At 41.3% G+C, this 21,052-nt stretch overlaps 1 protein-coding gene across 3 annotated transcripts in view; it reads left to right on the top strand.

Annotated features, from left to right (window-relative positions):
• The first annotated feature begins 3,645 nt into the window (after nucleotides 1-3,645).
• atxn1a (ataxin 1a) overlaps nucleotides 3,646-21,052 on the top strand; it is a 79,823-nt gene continuing 62,416 nt past the window's right edge. The window contains exons 1-2 of one of the 3 annotated variants that reach the window (XM_068574964.1): nucleotides 3,646-3,721; nucleotides 5,808-5,944. The gene's annotated coding sequence lies outside the window, so the exon portion shown is untranslated. Of the gene's footprint in view, nucleotides 3,722-5,807; nucleotides 5,945-19,276; nucleotides 19,461-21,052 lie in introns of those variants that run through there. The other 2 variants (XM_068574963.1, XM_068574966.1) reach the window with 2 other exon arrangements.

Here is a 21,052-nt window from a genome sequence, read left to right as displayed (position 1 = left end):
TCTCCTCAGAGTGACAGTTTATCTCACTGTTCCTCTAACAGTCCCATTGTCACCTCACAAAAAGAAAAATCAGGCACCCAGGCAGACAGACAGGTGGTAAGGCGAGTGCTGCTGATTTGTTGTCTGTCTCTCTCAAGCTCATCAATTATCCAGCCGGCTTCTTGCTGACCCTGACGTTGGTGACTGTGTAATGTAAAGGCCTTTTCTGATATCACTCACCAATGTTTGTGTGTGTGTGTCTGTACTCTTGGGTGTTTGTGTGTTTACAAAAGTGTATTGGAGAGCCTCCCTTGCCTAGTCAATAATTAAAGTCCCTGCTTAGTTGCAGTAGAATTTTCGAGCCTTATTAAACCATAAAGCAATGTCTGAGAAGCCATCCTCATTCATGATACATGAGGGGCTGGTGTTTTTATTTGGGGGGCCTCGAGGGTTGAACACACACATCACATTTAAAGTAAAGCAGAGAGAAGTATGCCGAGAGAATTACAGTAAGGGTGAAAGTGGAATTAAATATCTCCACCAAAATAATGTGCAGTTTAAACAGGAAGTGGAAAGGGTAAAACAATAGTACAGTCTCTATAATAAGAGGAATAACATTCTGTGTCTCTAAAATATTACAGACTCAATAAAAGGTTCTTGGTTCAGAATTAAGAAGTAATTATTTTTTCATACAAAGGGAACACATTACACATTTCTCTTTCCACAGATCTTTGTTTGTTTCTTTCGTCAGAAGCAAAATGTACTGCTGTTCTGCTGCAACAACATTCAGATGTCATATTTCTCAGTGTGCATGCATGTGAAGATTAGAAACACTGTGTGCATGCTGGTGCATGTGTTCGGGCCGGACTTTGAAGTATATGTTCTTCCTTTACTATTAGGTCTGGACTGTTTTACACAGATCCCATTAAGACACTCCAGATTACTTCCTAAAATCTGGCTGCCTGAGACAGCCTGATTGAATTGGCTGCTGCTAATACACAGATTAGGGAACTCTCTTTGCATCCTAATCCTCCCTGCTCGTTCTCCCTTGTTACAGACTGGGGCAGGTGTGTGAGAACAGGTTCGCCGATAGCAGGCATCCACTTTAGGATTACACTTGCAAGGGCAACTTTAAGCCTCTGTAATTTGGTTGTTAGAGAGACACAGTGAAAATAGTGGAATATTAGCGAGCTTTTGATTGTTACATATACTAATTAAAATGCTGCAGAAGCTGTTTTTGCTACAGCAAAATATAATGCCATGAAAACCAAAACCAAATAAAAGTTTGGCCTTCAGACGAGATTGCCCAGTATATACACATTCATAAAAAACATCTTAGCGGGGATGTTGCTTGTGGGTACTGTCTGGTAATTGTTGATGAGCTTAACTAATTTGAGAAAAATATATAGACAATTTAATTTAGTTAAAAGAAATCTTCATATTGAGTCAGTAACACCAAACAGAAACGATTGAAATAGTTATGAGTATAGATAAACAGCTGTACTATGAGCGCAGTGCCGAGTGGCAGCGAGAGCTCGGCAATGGGGCGCGCTCACATGCAGGCCGTCTGGGCCACAATGTCCTCAAAGCGAAGCAGAGAGAGCGACTTCACCCTCTGCTCAGGTAGACATTACTCCACTATATCTTTAAATAGCAAATATTTTGTTTACTGCAATATTTTTTGCTCTGAATCCCATATATTGTACCTTTTAAAGTATTGGATAACGATTAAAATATCTCAAATTAATGTATAAACATGAGATTGTGGATAAACAGCTGAAAACAGATCGCTAACCTTAAGGGTACTTGAGTTCATGTAACAGGGCTGCACGGGTATGTCTTAACTTAAACTTGAACTTTATTACATATACATATAGGTACATACATGAAATTTGACCTTTGCGTTCAACCACTAGGGAGAAGTGGGCCGTCTGTAAAGTGCACACTCGAGCCGGCGTCCTTCTAGTTAAAGGATGACCCTTTCAACCCAATGAGCATCTTGATAAAAAAGCTTAGGAACCACTGTTATAATCTATGAATTAAAATATGACAGATTTCAAAAGCGATCACTGTCCGTTTAAAAGTAGAGCAGTGGGCATTCATATATTTTTGATGATGGGATATCACTGTACGGTATAAAATAAAAGTAAAAAACATTTAATTTATTCTCTTTGCACAGTGTTTATGATTCTCTCTTGTATCTGTAACTTGTAAACACTTCCACATTTGAGCAAAAGGGGGAGCAGTGAGCAGCTGTAAAACACACCATCCCCTGTGCACAGAGAGAGGGCTTCAGCAGCCTTGAAATCTGAAGTGACAGTTACTTTCAGAGCATACAGGATGACCGATTCTCTTCTGCTACTGCTGCTAGGTCGTTACTGGATTTTGCAGAGAATTTGAATAGCTGATATGTCGATGCATCGGCCTGGTCTTTCTCCTGCTTATATTTCCACATCGGCTGAACTGGTAAATGGTAAACTTCACATACAAATGAAGAAAATGCTATCTGAGTGTCTGAAAAGCAGCGGCGCTCAATAGCTCAATGCACCATGGAAAGTGGCAAGCACTTCAGATACCGTGCCACTTAGTTGCTCTGCAGACTTGTCCATGGCGATTAAAATCTTTGAAAATCCCGTAAAAGCTGCCTCCAAAGGCAAGTGATTTTTAATTATTTATCTCCCTCAGTGTGTGTATAAGTGTGATTTATTCATATCTCAAGTGAGGTGTCAAATCTCTTGTTTATGCATTTACACCAAGATATTCACTTAAACAAAATGCTTTTAATTTAGATATCCAAATACAGTTGTGTCCTGGTTTTCTGGTCAGCAGAGCTTCAGAAGTGACACCAAAAATTGGGCATTTATTCATCATAGGTTGGACAGTGATGATACATCTTGCAAAGTCATCTCTGTTATACTTAATTTGGCACGCTTTCACCAAAAATAAAACTTTTTAATAGCTGAGGATTACAAAATGCTTTGCCATTTAAGATATGAGTCATTTCATCACATTAAATAGCCATACAGGTATGCAGGTTTAAAGCCAGGCTCAATTTCTCAGGGCTCTTCTCATACATGCCACACCTGGTGTACTTTATCGTCCCTGAGTGTGTTCACACCTCAAACAAAGAACACAGAAACATCTCTAGGGAGTAACCCAACCCTGGAATAAGCTGTTCCTCCTTTGGGAGCAGTTCTTAGTAATTCCTGAAGCACACTATAGCCAAACACCACACCACATGACATGACACACACAACTATATATCCTCATTGAACTCTGAATAGTGCAAGTTATTTTCATGAAGGATTTGACAGACAGGAAACTGCCCCACTGACTTTGCCTAAACTGTGCATTTCTGTTGATTCGTTGCAACTGCAAATAAAAAGAAGTCATGCATCAACCCATTGTAAGAGTAAGGAGGTGTATTCCTGTGAGTACATGCAGAGGCAGAAGCAAGACAGAGAGAGAGACAGAGAGAGAGAGAGAGTTAAGACAGGGACGAGTACATGCTTGTGTGTTTGCAAAAAAAGAGTATGCATGCACTTCTGTGAGCTAGCAAGACCCTTAGCAACGTTATGATTAAATCACAAACCAGGATGACTTGGCGATTTATTCAAAAACATGTTGTGAGCTCACGGTTCAGCTCACGGTTTCCTCTTGAATTCTGAACTGACACATCGACTGTTTGGGCAACTCATACAATGTGAAAGTGACGCCACAGGAATCCCTACAAGGACTTTAGGTATCAAACGGTATGTATACATCCTGCATGATGAATGTTTTTGAGCAGACATTCTTTGTCTCCATTCAAACATCAAGGTCTTTTCACCACCAGACGGTGTCTCTTCATTTCTATGCATCCAGGCCATGAATGTAAGGCTAGCCTCCTGGCACACAGGGCAGCCTAGCTCTCCATCTCTTTGTTTGGCATACATGTGACAGGGGCACAATAGAGAGCCGGACAATAGGCCACTTATTGAGTGACTGGCAGGGAGTGGGATACATCCCGGATCGTCTGTCACTCTGCAGCCTCGTGCACCCTCCTGCGCCACGGGTCGGTGTCAGGTTGCACTCTCCTGTGAGCAAGAGGCGAAGGCGCTTGTTGCCATTTTAGAAATCTGGGAGAGGTCACAGAGGTCAAGTGGATAAAAACAGATTTCAATGCTTTTCAGCAACAGTTTTTTAGTCAATGTTGTGGTTGGTTTTGGTTCATAGAGTAATGGCACGTCATGTTTGTAAAACCTTCCAGATTGTTTTTAAATGTCATATGGGACTGAGCCACACAGAGACACATTCGTTTAACAGTTTAAAGCGTGAATAAGTGAATTAGCAACATTTGAATCAGGTCATGAGTAAGCGTCTTTCATCACAAGTAGTATTACTACAGGATTGTGTTTATGTTTGTGGTTGTGTGTGTGTGTGTGTGTGTGTGTGTGTGTGTGTGTGTGTGTGTGTGTGTGTGTGTGTACGTGCTATCAGCGGTTGAGATGTTCCACCATGTCATTGTCAGCTGACTCTCAGTTATTTTGTTCAGCTGAGCTGATTCTTCAAGAGATCTCCAGCTCTCTGTCTCAAACGCTTGCCTTGACCTGCTGGCCTGCAGACAGCAGCTCTCTGAGAAATGAAACGTAATAATGGTTTCAATACCCGAGCTTCAAACATAGGACGGAGCTCATGGCATAAATAATATCCAGCAGGGTTTCTTGAATATTCACAGTATTTATTTTGACAAAAGGCGTCACAGAGACAACTTTGTTTTTCACGGAAAAACATGCTTTGAACTTTTATTTAGGTTCTCCATCCCTGATATTGTACATAATATATGCTCATAATAATAGTATTCTAGTTGTTTAAGGTTACTTATCTTTAGACGCTGTTCTTTTTACCATAAAATGTTTATGCACTGGATCAATAAAGTTTACCCTGTTTTATGCAGTGGAGGAAGAGATATTAAAATCTATTACTCAGTCAAAAGTAATAATACTGGAATATAAAAATACTCAATTATAAGTGTATTTTTCAGCTTACTTAAACGTAATGAAAACTGTAAAACTACTCGGTATCCAACTTGATTGTGCAGCAGAATGACCCCTGCCAGTGTTATAATATTATGTATTACATTATTGGATTATCCTTAGTAATGCAGCATGTGACCGTCGTAGTAATGCTGGTAGAGGTGGAGCTAATTCTTCTAATTAATATATTGTTTGGTCGTTTATTGTATAACAATGCATCACATTCTATAAACTGATCATGTGTTTGACACGTGAAATCTTCATCTGAAATGGAAAAAACCACAGCAGTCACGTGTAAAAAAAATACAGAAAAAACAATATTGACGGTGGCTGAAAATGTAGATACTCAAGTAAAGTATAAGTACCTCAAAATTGTACTCAACTAAACACGCATGGTGTTAGAGCAGCTGACATGTTCTTTAGCACAGGAGGAGAAGCTCTACTATGTGTTACAACTCACTTTTGTTAATCATGTTGGATATTTAAAATCGAATCCAAATAAATAAAAACCACTCACACACATTTGCTCTCATGAATTCAGCAGCCTACGCTATAAAATACCCAAAGACATTTGAACTAAAAATGTCATCTGCAGGCCTACTGTGCATCATCACGCCCGAGTAGCTCCTGACAGTGAATTTGTAATTCAGTCTCTGCTCCGAGCCTCGTCATATTTTTGCATGAGTAGGTTACAAACCGCTCCATTTTTTAACCTCTCTCTCTCTCTCTCTCTCTCTCTCTCTCTCTCTCTCTCTCTCTCTCTCTCTCTCTCTCTCTCTCTCTCTCTCGCTCTCTCTCTCTCTCTTTCTGGAGGTGGGGGCAGAGCGCTATTAGCTGCGCGCTGCACACACCATCAGGAGGGGAGACGCTTCCCACCGTCAGCGCCGGAGCAGAGCAGGGGAGCCCTGGCAACAAGGAGAGACAAACTCCGCAGCCCGCTTCACCCGACAGTAAGTCGCACTAAACTCTTCATTCAGTCCTCGTCTCCTTCGTCACCGCGGCACCTTTTCTCTTTTTTTTTTTGTGTTGAGTATATGTGTGGAGAAAATGGCTGGGCGAACTGGGCAGGGTGGCGCGCTGACGCTCTGGTTTACTCCAAAGCCTCTGGAAATGTTTACTTCGCCCTCTGACCTATTTTTTAAGTCACCAAACAGTACGCGGGCGTGCGGGGTTTGGGCGCGTGCACTTGTCATTTCGGAACATTAACGCAAAGTTGTGTTTAAGTGGGGCGAAAGAGAGCGGAGGTTCGGCTGGATTCTGACCGAGCGAGGCGCGCGTCTGCCGGGCGAGAGCTCTTCTGGCGGGCGCTGCACTTTCAGCAACTGCGCCACTCGACCTCGGCTCAAACATTTGCTCCAGACTCTTTCGTAGCGCTTAACATTGACATGCACTGCGAAATAATGCCGCTTTGAGCCGTAAATGTCTTCTTTTGAACTCTTTGCCGATTGACACGGACTGTCATTGCCTTTTTTTTTTTTTTATCTACGTTTCACCATCGCGGAAGTGTTTTCTCTTCGCGAAAAGAGGCGAAGAACAACTAACCCCATTTGTCCAGTGTTTGCGAAAATGTGGTTATATTAATTTTTGCACGTTCGGACCGTTTGTTAATATATTATAGCGTATGTAATATGGCTACTACACAGTGGTGTACATTGCCAGCTGGTTGTAAAGGACATAGGGTTTGTGATTGCTGGACTACCCGTGATGTCATTCATCCTAGCTTGGACCATTATATAACGGGACTGTAGGGAAGCCTGTGATAGCAGGCTATTTTTACTCTGTTTACACCTCGGAGTTGCACTCAGGGTAGCTCTGCTTCCCAACTGGTAGCCTATGCTTTCACTCATATTATGAATTTAATATTGCAGCCAAATGAGACCAAGTAGAAAGTAGATAGACAAATGAACTGCTAATAATGAAAAGATGCGTCTGTGCAATTATTTGCTATTTGAACAAAACAAGTTGCCAAGTTTGACTTGATTATGTCTCCTCTCATCTTTGAAGCTCATCCTATTATGGAATGCAATTGATTGAAATTGCATATTGAGTTGCATTGCCTTGGTGGGCAATGAATGAAACAGTCACCCGAAGGTGCTACTGTACTTTTCAAATAGCTCATTAAAAGCTATACTCACACTTATAGTATAGCAGCATATGATACAGATGAATAACACATTAAATAAAAAGTAAATATAAACCCAATATATTAACATTTTGGTATAACAATTAAACAATCCACAAGTTGAAGGAAGATTTTAACCAACATTTATACATTATGTGTCAGCTGTTTGACCTTTATATCAAAATAAAGTTATGTTTTAAAGTAATGAATCTTAGAACTTTTCACAGAGCCTTTGGGGTCCACCATCCCTACTTTGGGAATCACTTCATCCATCTATTGCACAAAAAAGTGTATAAGTTGTTTCAACATCCATATACTTACACCTGTGCAGCGTAGCTACTGCTTGTATGCACTGTACACCCCAAATCTGGACAAAATATTGCTTTAAAAAAGACCCAGTGCCTGTTTGAATTCATTGATCAGTAGCAAATATATTGGCTTGTTCAGCAAAATTTTAGTAAAATACATAGAAAAACATTTTTTTTTGTTTTGAGACGGATCCGGTTCTTTGTGTTGTAAAGGCAAGCAAGTTGGACAAGGGACAGAGGTGGTAACTAAGTAGTGAAATGGAAATGTATAGCTGTGGCTTGATGTCTAATGATGATGAGGAGATGGAAGATAAAATGAAGGGGATCCAGCATTAATCCCTGTGGATTACCATGATGAGGTGGTCTTTGAGATATTGGTTGTCAATGAGACTTAAACATATTGAGGTTTATTGGATGCTTTTGCTTCAAGTTCCAAAATGTTTATACTATCTGTATCTTCAAAATGTTTACAATCTATCTCATTTTTTTAACTCCAATATCTGTACAATAATTTCCCCTTGTAGCAAATTTCACATGATTAATCTTCTTTAATTAAGTACTGCTTAAGAACTCAACCAAATGTGTACAGAATCGGTAATGCAAATAGGCCAAAATTGTTTTTGTAGTGCAGCGTGTATACAATTTAGGCTATTTGTCCAACTCCTCAAAACAAATGCTGAGTTGCTTGCTGTGTCTTGCTTGCCACCTGCTGATTGAAGCAAAGAGTGTTAGCTCCGAAGCTGGCGACAACTTTGACTCAAGCTTACTTAAGTCTTCAAGGTGGACCAACTACAGTTTTGGTAAAGCGACCAGCCACCCTCTCAAGTTCGACACTAGTGGAAAAATTGGGTATGCCAGTCTGGTCGCTATTTGGTTTAGTATTGATCCAGTTTGAAAAATATTTACTCGTCAACATGTTAAAAGCAGTTTTAGTCAGACGGTAGTGAGGATGGAGTGTGGGCCATAGTCGGCCTCACTGTGACAGTTATTGCCTTGAAGATGTGGTGGAGCTGAGTGGAAAAGGTGCATTTACAACTGGCACCTTAAAGTGACCAGAGGATAGTTGTTAATCTGAAGGGTAAAGATCAAGAAGATAGCTTTTATTGTGCATGTAGGTACTCAGAGGGTCTATAAGAAAAGCAAGTGCAACATTTTTCAGGTTGCCTTAAAGAAACCAAACTATAGTGTCCTGTGTGCGGTCATGCCACTGACTCAGATGTGCTGTTCCACACACACGCAAACACACACATGCATGCATTTTACCACTGCCACCATAGCCTTTGATTCCAGGCACCACTCACTTTCAAATGGTAATGAGAGGCAATTAGAAGCCAATGTGTCCTAATCACAAGCCATTTAACTGAGCTCGACTCATTTGTCCAAGGCACATGTGCACACAGACCCACACACTGAAACACACAAGAATACACTCATCTAGATTACCCTGAAGTCTTTTCTATGTATCTGGAATTTGCTACCGATGTAAGGGAAAAGAGGAAAGTGTGTTAATGTGTCTACGTTTGTATGTATGTGTGTGTGTGTGTGTGTGTGTGTGTGTGTGTGTGTGTGTGTGTGTGTGTTTTTGTGTGGTTGAGACAGACAGACAGATTTTCAGGTAATGATAGGGTGGAGATTTCACAGCTGAATTAATAAGTGACAGAAATGTCTATGTGCTCCAACCTGCAAATATAGGCAGAGTGAATGATGGGTAAATGGATCAAACCAATGGCTGAAACAGGTGTTTCTGTTGGTGTGTAGATACATTAGATAGAATAACAGTACTCTGAACATTTGCTTAGAGAATATCTTTTACAGGTTACACACTGCAGGCAGAGGTGTAGTCAAGGGTAGGCAATAAGGCAGTAACCAGATAGAATAATATGCAAATCATGCACCGTCACATGATAATCAGTTGAATACAACACCACTTCATTAAGAAGCTATCAGCTCTTATGTGCCACTACAGCCTTGACTAAACTCTCATGTACAAATAGTGCAAATGTGCTGCCACGAGCCAAAACAAACACAGACACTTGTTGTAATAAAGTAATCCTGCATAGAAACATATTCAGTGGTCACAACCCTGTCTAAAAAGATAACAATGAAAGGAGACAAAGCAAGACACACACAAACAAATTGCACATGATTTATAGGTCTAAAGAAAATGTGTTCCAGCAAACAATGTTCAGCATATTGATTAGATATTGTTGTCCTGTTTCCTTCCTCCCATCTCTCCATCATATTGTTGGTCCATGCATATTTTCACAAACAAAAACTTTATGTTTGATGGGAGATAATGAACATGACGTCAGCCCCTATTTGCCGCATTCACACAATACTGGATCCTCGATTGTCTCCTTTTGCACAAGCTGCGACATGAACATGGAAAAGAACAGGAATGTATATAGTATTGGACAGAAGTGGTCCAAAAAAAGACTGTGAGAGAAATGATTTTGATATAGTAAAGAGGGGCGGGTGAGGGGGGCAGATCAAGAGATTGAGCTGTCTGGTTGAACCATGCAGTGCGCTTAGACCTTTTCAGTTTTTCCTTTCATCCTCCTCTATTCACGAGCACACCGAGTACACATGCATGCACACAAGAGAAAGGACACCCTCACACACAGAATACTGCTTTTAAAGGGGATCAATGAGAGTTTTGTGTATTTTGTGTGAAAGAACATTCCACCATGTGTGATTGTGTGTCCTTTTAGTGCTTAGTGCACAATCTTGTGTTTCTTAGACTGCTGTCTGTACAGGACAGCGGTAGCAATTCGATTGAGATGCCACAGCAGGCCCTTGAATTTGCAATTAATCTGAGTGAAAACATGTCAAATGTAACAGTCACTTTTATGGTTTTGTGAATCACTGAACTTCACTAATGCACTTGTTGAAATCACATTGCACGTTTTCTTAAAATGTATAAATCAATAACAAATAAATGAATTACATTTGAAGGAGGATCACTTTTCTGTTTATCGCTTACATTACTTGTGGATCTATACTGTGTGTGTGTGAACATCAGGGTGAATGTATGAATGTGCAGTCTTGTGTGTTGAGTTTGGCTCTGTAATGGACGCCAGTGTCGCTGGCATGGTGTACAGTTATCTATACGACAGGAAGGTTGCTATAAAATGCCAAACTGGACTGAACTCCACAGTGTGTGGTGACTAAAATATGACAGAGTACTCTTGTGTGCAAATACCACGCTGAAAGGCTGTACAAATTGGAGTTCCTGCATCAATTTGAATCTAATAAACCCTTGTAACTAAAATTATATAACAAATATTACAAAAGAAAAGTCAATCGACTCCTTCCCCATTGCCAGTCAACGAGTTCCTTATGATTTACTTAAAGCGACGTAAAACAACTGTTGTCTGACAAGTCTGGTGGCTTTAAGGAGATAAATTAGTTGTATGTTTTGTATTGATAACACATTTTAATACAGATTAAAATCCCTGTTGATTTTATTCATTGTATATTCACTTCAACGTGCACAACATCAGTTGTTGTTACAGACATGTAACAACAACAGCGCCCACTTGGGAGTCATGTTTCCATTTCTGGATCCGGAGTAACTCATCCGAGGATGAATGCAGATATTAACCTTCCCCGCTGAAGAAAGCCAGATGCTGGTGGGTGTTAGTGATTTCTTTTGTCCATAGGAAGAATAAAATAAAAAAAACATCAAATCAGTTAAAATCCTCAGGGCTGATTCATGCACTGTCTCTTGAAAAATAACTTGTAATGTGATCCCTTAAAGTCATCATGCAATAGTTAATTCAGTATGTTGCTCCTGTGATCTCTCTGCCTTGTTTCATATTTGATTACATTCCAAGCAATGCCTCGCTGAGAGGAAAGGGCTTAAGCATTGGCCTTTTGAGGGCCAAGTTAAATGAGGGAGAACCTAACTGATAACAGATGTTTAACGGTATTATATAGTGCATAATAGTGCTGTGGCTATGAGCTCCTTCAACTGTGACCCACTCAATGACAAACACATTATTTCAGTCTTCTCCTCTCTTCTCTTTTCCTCTCTTCTCTTCTGCTAGCCTAGTCTTCTCTGCGTTATCCTTATCAGAGGCAGTGGAGGATTACAGCGGGGAGTTGACATTGACAGGCAGTCAGACAGCTCCTGCAGACTCTTCTCTTCCCCATAGAGCTCCAGGCCTGGACAGGGATAAGCTGACAACCTGGGACACAGCCAGATAGGTAGTGATGAAGGAGAGAGATGATAGAAGAATGCTAGGAATTGGGGTTATTTACATGATTTCTATTGCCTGACCTTTAGCATTACATTCACAGGTAGTGTCTGTGAAAACTTTGGTCTTTTCACTCTTTCTTTCACTTTACTGGTGTTTCTACTTTAATTGTTAGAACTGAAGCCCCCAAACTCTCAGCTGCAAGATGGGTGTGTGGGTATCAACAATGACTCAAGTGTAAGCCAGGAGGATATGCATTGAGAGAGAGGAATTCAATAACAGGAAAATAGCCAGTGATAGAAACAATCCCTTGAATACCAAAACCCACCCTTCACCAATGTTGCTCTTGGCACGAGCTTGCTTTCCATTACTACCGTTGACTTCTTAGGATGCTGATGTCAAGACGCAGCACATGGCGGCATGGGGAGGTCAGCGAGTGCATCCCCAAACATCCCATTACATTGATGGTTCCTGATGTGGCATGTGAAGTCCCGAATTCCAGTCCGTACGTGGCCAGTTATCACTTTCGCCCTCTTTCTGACAATGCATCGGCTCATGAATTGGACTTGACTCTCCAAATGGTGAGGATCATGCATGGCTTGGCGCCCGAGGACAGGTTGAGACAAGCCCGGGCAACTGAACCACAGGCAGTATTTAAAGCAGTGTCTGTAAGGCTGAAGCTATTTCCTCTCCGACAAAGCTGTGGTGTGGTTTCAATAGAGCAAGTTGCTGGATGCACACTGGATTGCTGGGCTTCTATGTCTGTCTGTCTGTCTGTCTGGCTGTCTGTCTGTCTGTCTGTCTGTCTGTCTGTCTGTCTGGCTGTCTGGCTATCTGGCTGGTAGTTGTGGCTTGACCAGTTCATCTTTTTTACTGGCTGGATGGCCGTGGATCAGCCTCATGTGGCTGCCCGGGCTGACTGTCTATTATTTCTGGCCCGTCCTTTAGCTATGTAGTAAGCTCACGCCATAAGAACGGGGACACTTGCCCCTGACAGTCGAAGAGGTGTGCTAAAACACTGCTGACAGAGATGGGACCTCGTGAGCCAGGATGTTCCCTGCCTGCCCGTGAGCCCATCATCAATTACAGTATCAGGGCAACTTTAGAGACAGTGTCTCTTTCTCTATTTTTCTTTCACCATCCTTGACTAGAATCTTTTATAATACTATACTTCCAGATAGTTTTTCCAGTTGCCTGCTACTACTGTTTGATGATCATAAAAGTGTCCCTGAATGCAACAGGATTGTGTACTTTGCTGGCTGAGGAGAGGCAACTTATTAGGAGAAATACATTACACAGACATGTTCCAAAGCACAGTGCAAGACAAATATGACAGTATATACCTCATTTCTGTCTGCCCTTGTGCATGATACCGCAGAGATAAAATAATTAAATATCATTCTGCTCTTCCACTTTTAGAAGTGAAAAAGAAATAACGGGGCATATCTTAAAGACATGTCCCCATTAATGCACCTAATGTTCCTGTAATAGTTAATACACTCATCTTCACTCCAGTTACAACTCCTTTGGTGTTAGATTTGTTTCACTGCTTTAAGGATGGCCCGATCAAACCACTCTAATTATTGTTTACGTATTCGTGTATTTGTGTTTGCATGTAACCACGATTGTATGTTGCTGTGTGTCTGTGTGCATAAAGTTAAATATTTTAGTGTGTGTGCATGTGTCTGTCTGCCGCAGCTCAGGCGTGTGTTTTTGCTAGAGAGTGAGTGTGTAGCAGGGGTCAGGTGATACGCTACGACACAGATAAATTAGGTTAATTTGAGGTTTCACTGGCCAGGTCTGCATCTCCGACACTGTCATGTACTATCACGTGCAACAGTGGGGGAGTTAACTTGGCTGCAAAATGACTCAGTGTCATTCTTGCCCTGTGTGTGTACATTGTTCAGAGTAATGCCTCAGGAGCCACTTCTGCACACACTCCTTTTTTTAAACTTGTGATGTAAAACCTCGTGCAGCTACTGCCCAGCAGACAGAAAACAAGACACTCTCATTCATACACAACGTACACATTCTACAGACATTTGAAAAAGACATTTGCATGGACAACCAGCACATGAACAACACACTTACACACACTCGGTGCAGCTGTGTGTATGCTAGTGTACACACTCAGTGCAGGGGCTTGCCCAGGGAAAATACCTGTGGTAGGAGAAGAAAGTTGACCTAATGGGAAATTACTATGTATCCTCATCAGCCCAAAATAACTCTTATTATACATGCCATAACCTAAATGGTTCTTACGGGAACTTTCAAACTTCCCAGATGTCAGATTGTAATAAGACATAGTTAAAGTATCAGGTTATTTGAGATCATCATCATCTTCACAGAACAAATAAGTATATTTTAAACCCGTATCTCACCTCAGGGGTAACTGGAGGTCTAATTTGTTTGAAACGTATGACTAGTAATTTCAAAAACACGTTTTGTAATAAACACGTAGAATGTCTGCAGTATTTCTGATGTTTGATGAGGATGTTTCTCTTTATAGTTACACAGGTTACAAAGTTAAAGTATTTATTCATCCAAACCATCATAGTAGGTATGTCGCTTAAAAAGTATCTAAATATTTATTCTTCATTTTGAGATTTTTATTAGAAATGTAACCTCTAAATCAAAGCTTTAATGTTTCATAATAGTGATTAAGAGCCTTACAAAAAAAATATGATTGTCAGTTGTGGATTTTTAGTCTTTTTTACATTCATTTAAATTTTCATTTGATAGCATGTACCTTAGCAGTGCAACTCAGATTTTTAAAAAAAATAGTGAGTTTGCCACATTTGCTCCATTGTTTGATCAGTAATGTGATCTGAAAGTGTTCGTGTAATATTTCTAACAGCACTTGAAAACATCCTGCATTGAGACAGACTCAGAAGAGGCTCCTATTACGCCTCCCTGTCAGATGTGTAGTGTTAACCACTAACCTAAAAAAAGAGAAAAGAACTCCCCGCCTCCTATCAAAGCTTTCACCACCAATCATCATCAAAACCAAACAGCAGACAATCTTTCTGAGAGAAAATATGCTTTTCTCCCCGTTCTTCTTTCACCCCAGTGCTTTGGTTTTTGAGGCGAGCGAGCGCCCAGTCAGCTTGGTTTAATGCTACATAACGTGCCATTAGCTCAGCTACCGACTTGCCCCCACGCTACCTCTCGCGCGCCTGCCTGAGATGGATAGCTGAGTGCATTTGCAACCTGACAGGACACGCTACCTAACTGTAGACTACTGCTGAAAGGGTGATGGGGGCGGGGAGGGGAGTACAGAGTCAGCGTAACCCTTTTAGGAGGCACTTCATGGATACCATTTACACTTAAAGCAGGAGGACTGGTGTTTTTGGAGGAGAATTTGTGTGTGCGTGTGGGGACATTATGAGTAAGGGCATGTAAAATTCATGTTGTTTCGGTACATCAAACTTGAACAAAATACATCTGTCAAAACTGCCAAAACTAATTTATCACAACCAGACTTACTGTATATGAATTTCAGATTATTTTTGGAATCTTACTTTAGTGAGCTAATGGACAAACTACAACAGTAACGTTCGGTAGGCTCGATCAGACACACCTTGCAAATTCACAGTTAGAAATAGATGTATGGATGTGCATGGTTCTCAAAATGCATACAGCACACCTTTCAACAATTTCAATTTATCTTAGCATCTTCAACATGATTGAGTTCAGGTCAGAGGGAGAGTTCTGCGTAATGACTCATTGATGCTAATGATGATACAACTTGCTCCAGCCTGCCTCGGTTTTTGGATATGACAAAATGCATGGTGTCTGTTGAAGAGAGCAAGCCACACACACACGCACGCACGCACGCACGCACGCACGCACGCACGCACGCACACACACACACACACACACACATACTGCTGGATTTGAGGTCTGGTCATGCTGACCTAAACTCTATGACCTTTTTCCAAGAACCAAATTGACCCTGAACTATGTGTGGGCCAACATCTGCTAATACCCATTAACAGATATCTGGTATGCACTGCTTATCATTCGGTTTCTACAGAAGAGCTATGCTGTAAATGAGAATGTGACTTTTAGAGTTAAAGCCAGGTTTCTGTCCAGTATGTTCACTCCTCTTCTGTGTGCATCCTGCTTGTGTTCTAGTGGGACTATAAACCACATTACTCAACAAGATATGACATAATTGTTGACACATTAGTGACTGTCTCCATAGCCTCCCAGCTGATTGGGGTCGTCATTTTGCAAGCACACAAGGCACGTGTTAGTTTTGGAGGTTGAATGTACATTTTAGGTTTGAGGTGGTTTTCTCAATAAGGTTCCAAAGTATGAGCCACTGTCTTGCAGCTTGATTAGTGCTGATGGCTTGTATTTGTAATGGCTTGCCTGAGTAATGGCCATTTATTGATAGAGGGAACTACAGATGTTATGAATATCAAAGAAAAAGTCTTGCAAAATACTGCTTTGTCTCAGTTGCCCTATTCTCAGACGGCGTTGTAGCCTGTGTTTTAGGATGTGTATTGTTTTATGTGCATGCTTGCTTTTAGAATGTGTGTTTTAGTTTGGTTATGTCTGACTTCCTATCTGCTGACCACCAACAAGTCTAGGCTTTATCAACATGACCTCCAGGTTATCTGTATTAGATAGAAGCTTCTCTTGGAAGGGACCATGTGTGGTGTTGCACCTCTGGCTGTCGCAATAACCGCAATACTGCAATTCTCCACATCCGCAAGTTCAAAGATTCATGTTGCAAAAGTGCTCTATCAATCCCCAAAACACAACATAGAAACTCAAGTACCCGCTCCCACAAACAAACTATGGTCTGATTCTCAGAAACCTTGCACAAGGCTGCTAAGAAGCTGCTGGATTTGCAGGTTTCCATTTGAACTTTTTTGCAAAGGTTTGCCAAGAGCAACACATGATTAGTGTCCACCAATAGTAATACCGCTCAGTGCTCTCTGGTGCAGCTTTGGGGAGGAGATTTATAGGGTTTATATTGTTGTTGTTTACTTGTAATCTTTTAAAACTGAGGCACAGTTTCATAATGCCTCGTAAAAGTAGTAAGCTTGTGTCCTGTGCTCATTTATACTGTTTCTGTCTGTAAGCCCCAAGAGACGTAAAAAAGGTTTTGACCAGATGTGGAACAAGCTCACTTTTTCTCCGAGAATGTTGCACCAGTGTCACTTTAATCTCCAGTACAATTAATGTATGTTGCTTTTAACTCAACTTTTGGGTAATTCAAGATACAACACAACACCCTAGCACAAATCAAAACTACAGTTATGATATCTGATATGGTACATGTGGTTGGATGGATTTTTGCAAATGCCATTTTTAGTCCAATGCAGTAAATCTTTGGCATCGCCATGTAAGTGAATACAACAGAAGTATTGTCCACCATGTCTCCCAGACCAAAACTGCGTGAGTCATGGAAGATCTCCTGCCTGATTTTCAACATTTGTGTATGACTCAGTGTAAGCTGGGCCGAGCTAAAATATATCTGTTGCATCAGTTCGGTTAGATATATAAAATATTTATTTTACTTGGCCAGATACTGTATTTGAGAGTACATCTGAGTTCTGTGAGAGCTATTTTTGGAGCAAACAAAGTTTGCAGATGTTGTTTTCTGTGAAACGTTCATAGGTCACCAACTGAATGTCCACATGATCCTTCAACAGTGGAGATAAAAAAAGGCCTGACTCGGCTATTTCAAAAATAATATCTCAGCAAGCAGCATTTAGCAATTGTGCATCAAGACCACTGATTTGACTTTAATGAAGCCTTTCAATTCCCCGGGATATTTTTTTAATCCTCTAAATTGATCCTTTAATATGCACTCAGCTTTGTTTAAGCTACTTTTGAAACATACAATTGTGTCCAGTTTAACCAGTTTCTAACCAGCTAACCACTTAAAATGAAAAGCTGACATATCACAAGCCATTGAAAAAGATTTGACAGATTTTATTCACATATTAAGTGCAACAGGAAGGTTTCTTTGAGCAATTCGAGGACCCCTACTCAGTCCACGGGTGAGGAACAAAAAGTCGTGTTTTCTGGGGTGTTACAGAATGCTGTTATGAAATAATAATGTCAACCATCGGGTTGAGTGCAAAACACCAGGAACACATTAACTCAGTGGGTAGGTGAAAGGAAGGGAGGGGCTGATATTTCAGAAATATTGTCATCTCTTGTGGCCAGCACCAATAACTGGTTGACTCTCTAGCTTTCCTCTCCCCTGCTGCTTCATTGGGGGAATCACTCAATTATTGACCCAATGCTGTGTGTGTGTGTGTGTGTGTGTGTGTGAGAGAGAGAGAGAGAGAGAGAGAGAGAAAGAGAGAGAGAGAGAGAGAGAGTGAGAAAGCGTTGGGCTGAAAGGAACTGCAGTAATTTCATAGAGTGAAAACGGTGCCTGCCCCACTTTCAGTCTTTTAATCATGTATAGACACTCGGGGCACTGCTAAGTGTGTGTGTGTGTGTGTGTGTGCGCGCGTGCGTGTGTGTGTGCCTGTGTGTGCGCGCGCACATGTGTGAGTACTGTATCCGTATTAATCCGTGAATGTGAGAGAGGGTTTTGGTACAGTATGTGTCAGAAGAGATTGCACTTAGTCCCTGAAGCGAGACTAGCTGTGTGTTTGTGTGTCTTTCTAATGCAAATGACAGAATCGGTCACTACGACACCACTGTCCTCGTTTCAACTTTTACAACTGGCTTTGTTGCTACTGGTTCATTGGCTTGTTTGTGGTTTGCTTGTTGAGTTGGTTCAGAAATACATTTTCTGACTTGTTTTAATCCACGACTGAAAGAATACAATAGCTGAAATATGATATTTCTAAAATACTTTATACTATTCATCTAGACTTACTCTAAATAACCTGCTTGCTACTTTAATTCAGAAAAGTAGATGTAAAATACAATTTGAATGTATTTTGTAGTGGCCACCAACAGCTAACTGCAATCTTGACGCAGTATTGTGTGTGTTTGTGTGAGCGCACGTTTTATTTGTTGGACCCTCCAACCATATAATCTCAGAATGACCTTGTCGCAGTTTGTAGCCCCATGATGTCCATCGTTGTGACTAACACCCATTTTAACAAGCTGTGTCATAAGCAACTGGGTTATTATAGTGGAAAATAAAACAAAATATATAGCTGGTCAGCGAGCGTCAAGAGGCCTCTTCTCTTCTCTGTTCGGTGCAGTATGTGTTGTAGTTTGTGGTATATAGATAGGTAGAAAAGTACATTACATAGATTAGTGACACCAAGTCGCAGCGGTCACCGTTCACACCTCAAGGTAGCTTCAAAAATAGAGAAGTGTTTAGTCCCAAAACCCTTGAGCCACGGGTTCCCATCACTACCAGTACTGAAAGAGGAGTGAGGGACGTGGAGCAGCACAACATGTTCAACAATGATATGTGGTTTGGCTCAGGGGGCGATATCGCTCTTACTATGTCTTCCCCTGTGTCACATACAAACCAAGCATTTATTGATTTGCTTCCTTGTGGACACTAGTTATAGGGGGAAAATAAAGAGTATGCAAAACGCTGCTGAAATTTTATCGACACACTTTGCTAAAACTTTCATTACAATTTGTAATCTTCCCACTACAATCTGCCTGGGTTTTTTTTGCGTTTTCTTGTGTCTTTTTTGTGTGTAACTGCAGAGGAAGGAGAAGTCAGACTAGACGTGTCTGAGCCGGGCCCCTGGATCCAGGGCAGCAGTGCTGTACATCACCAGCCTGACAAGTATTGACCGCGTCGCTCACTATGGAATGCAAACAACCCGGCAGGGTGTGGCCAAGCTGTGTTAGCAGCGCTGACCCCGTGACCTCGCTTACATAACCCGTTGTAAGTCTTTTGTAGGAGTGACGGAGAACAGCGTTTCTTGATGTGTCATGACACGACTGTGATGTAACCTCAAGTCACATGAACCAACTGACCTGACTTGCCACATTACTCTGTATCTTATATTTATAATGAATTAGTATGCTAACACACACACACACACACACACACACACACACACACACACACACACACACACACACACACACACACACACAGATCTAGCATTCAAGGTTAAACAAAGATAACCAGACTTTATTTGGGTTAAGGGCAGTGCAGCATGTTGGACGCGAGCCATGAGCTGACACACACAACACACAGGCAAACACACACACAACACACTCACACACATACCTGTCAGTTTGCCGTCTGCTCGGTCCTCTTTTTTGTCGTTTCTCTGTCCCTTTGTCCTCTCTGTCTTGGTCATCAGACCTTGTAGCGGGATCTCGAAGGACAGCTGGTAGGGCAGTGTGAGCAGCTGCACTTTGTGTGTGTCTGTGAGTGTGCATCTTTATGTGTGCGGTTATGTACATCAGTAGGGCTGGGAGAAGGAGGCTGCAGAGTTCTGGCCAAGTGGCTGTGTTTCTCTCTGTGTGCGTGTGTGTGTGTGTGTGTGTGTGTGTGTGTGTGTGTGTGTGTGTGTGTGTGTGTGTGTGTGTGTGCATGTGAGCACCTGTGCTGCCAGCAGGAACCTGCCACAGCCGTGGTGCTTGATGACGTAAAGCTGGTGACTTCCTAAAGTCGTGCTGTGAACCCCATAATACGCTATTATTTTCTTAAAATTAACTCTGCTTAGTGTCCAGAGAAGAATAATTTAGTATTTGGTGCACGACAGATAGATACACATATGTTGACAAAAGCATGATTCAGGTTGTAATTTCTTTGCCTATTCTAATATTTTATTTCCTTTTAAGTTAACTCTTCTCCTTCCACCATTCAAAAACAACTCTCAGCAAACAACTTTGTTGCACGCGAGAAGCAAGCAATTATTAAACAAGAAGAGATGCATTTTGCTCGTCAATATTTGCTTTCAAATATTTAAAATTAGGCTTTCAAAGAAGCCTAATTTTTTTTTGTTTTGTGCTTGATTGGTCAATCCAAAAAGAAAAGGACATGGTATCACTTAGTTTTTTTTACATTTCTGGAAGCCACTGCCATTGCAGAGTATTTCTGTCCCTCTCTAAGTTGACTTATATAAGCAATCAAGCCATCATGATGAAACGGCTCTCTCACCACAGTTAAAAGCACGAAAGACAGGAAATCCAGAGCACTCTGACTGGGTCTACATTTTGTCGTTAAGTGAGACTAAAGGTTTGTGTGAAGGAGGTGAATGAGGTCTCATGACACCGGCTGTGAAGGCAGCAGCTTGTACCTTGGCGCTCTAATATGGTGGTAGTGCAGCCATAATTCGGGCGGCTATTATGCCGTCTGCTTCACTGTCAGGTTATTGCTGGAGAACAGACCTGTCACACAACAACTGTTGACTACGTATAGTGCATTTAAAAGCATTTCAATGCAAAATGAATATGTGGATGGCTGCTTAACTGGATCGTGTCTAGTGCACAACATGTTTTGGCCTGGAAAGTGTGTGTTTA

The sequence above is a fragment of the Clinocottus analis genome, unplaced genomic scaffold, assembly GCF_023055335.1.
Source record: "Clinocottus analis isolate CAN_PGR_092001 unplaced genomic scaffold, fCliAna1.0.p SCAF_14, whole genome shotgun sequence".
In the NCBI taxonomy this organism is placed as follows: Eukaryota; Metazoa; Chordata; class Actinopteri; order Perciformes; family Cottidae; genus Clinocottus; species Clinocottus analis.
This window is presented reverse-complemented; position numbering and strand designations above follow the sequence as displayed.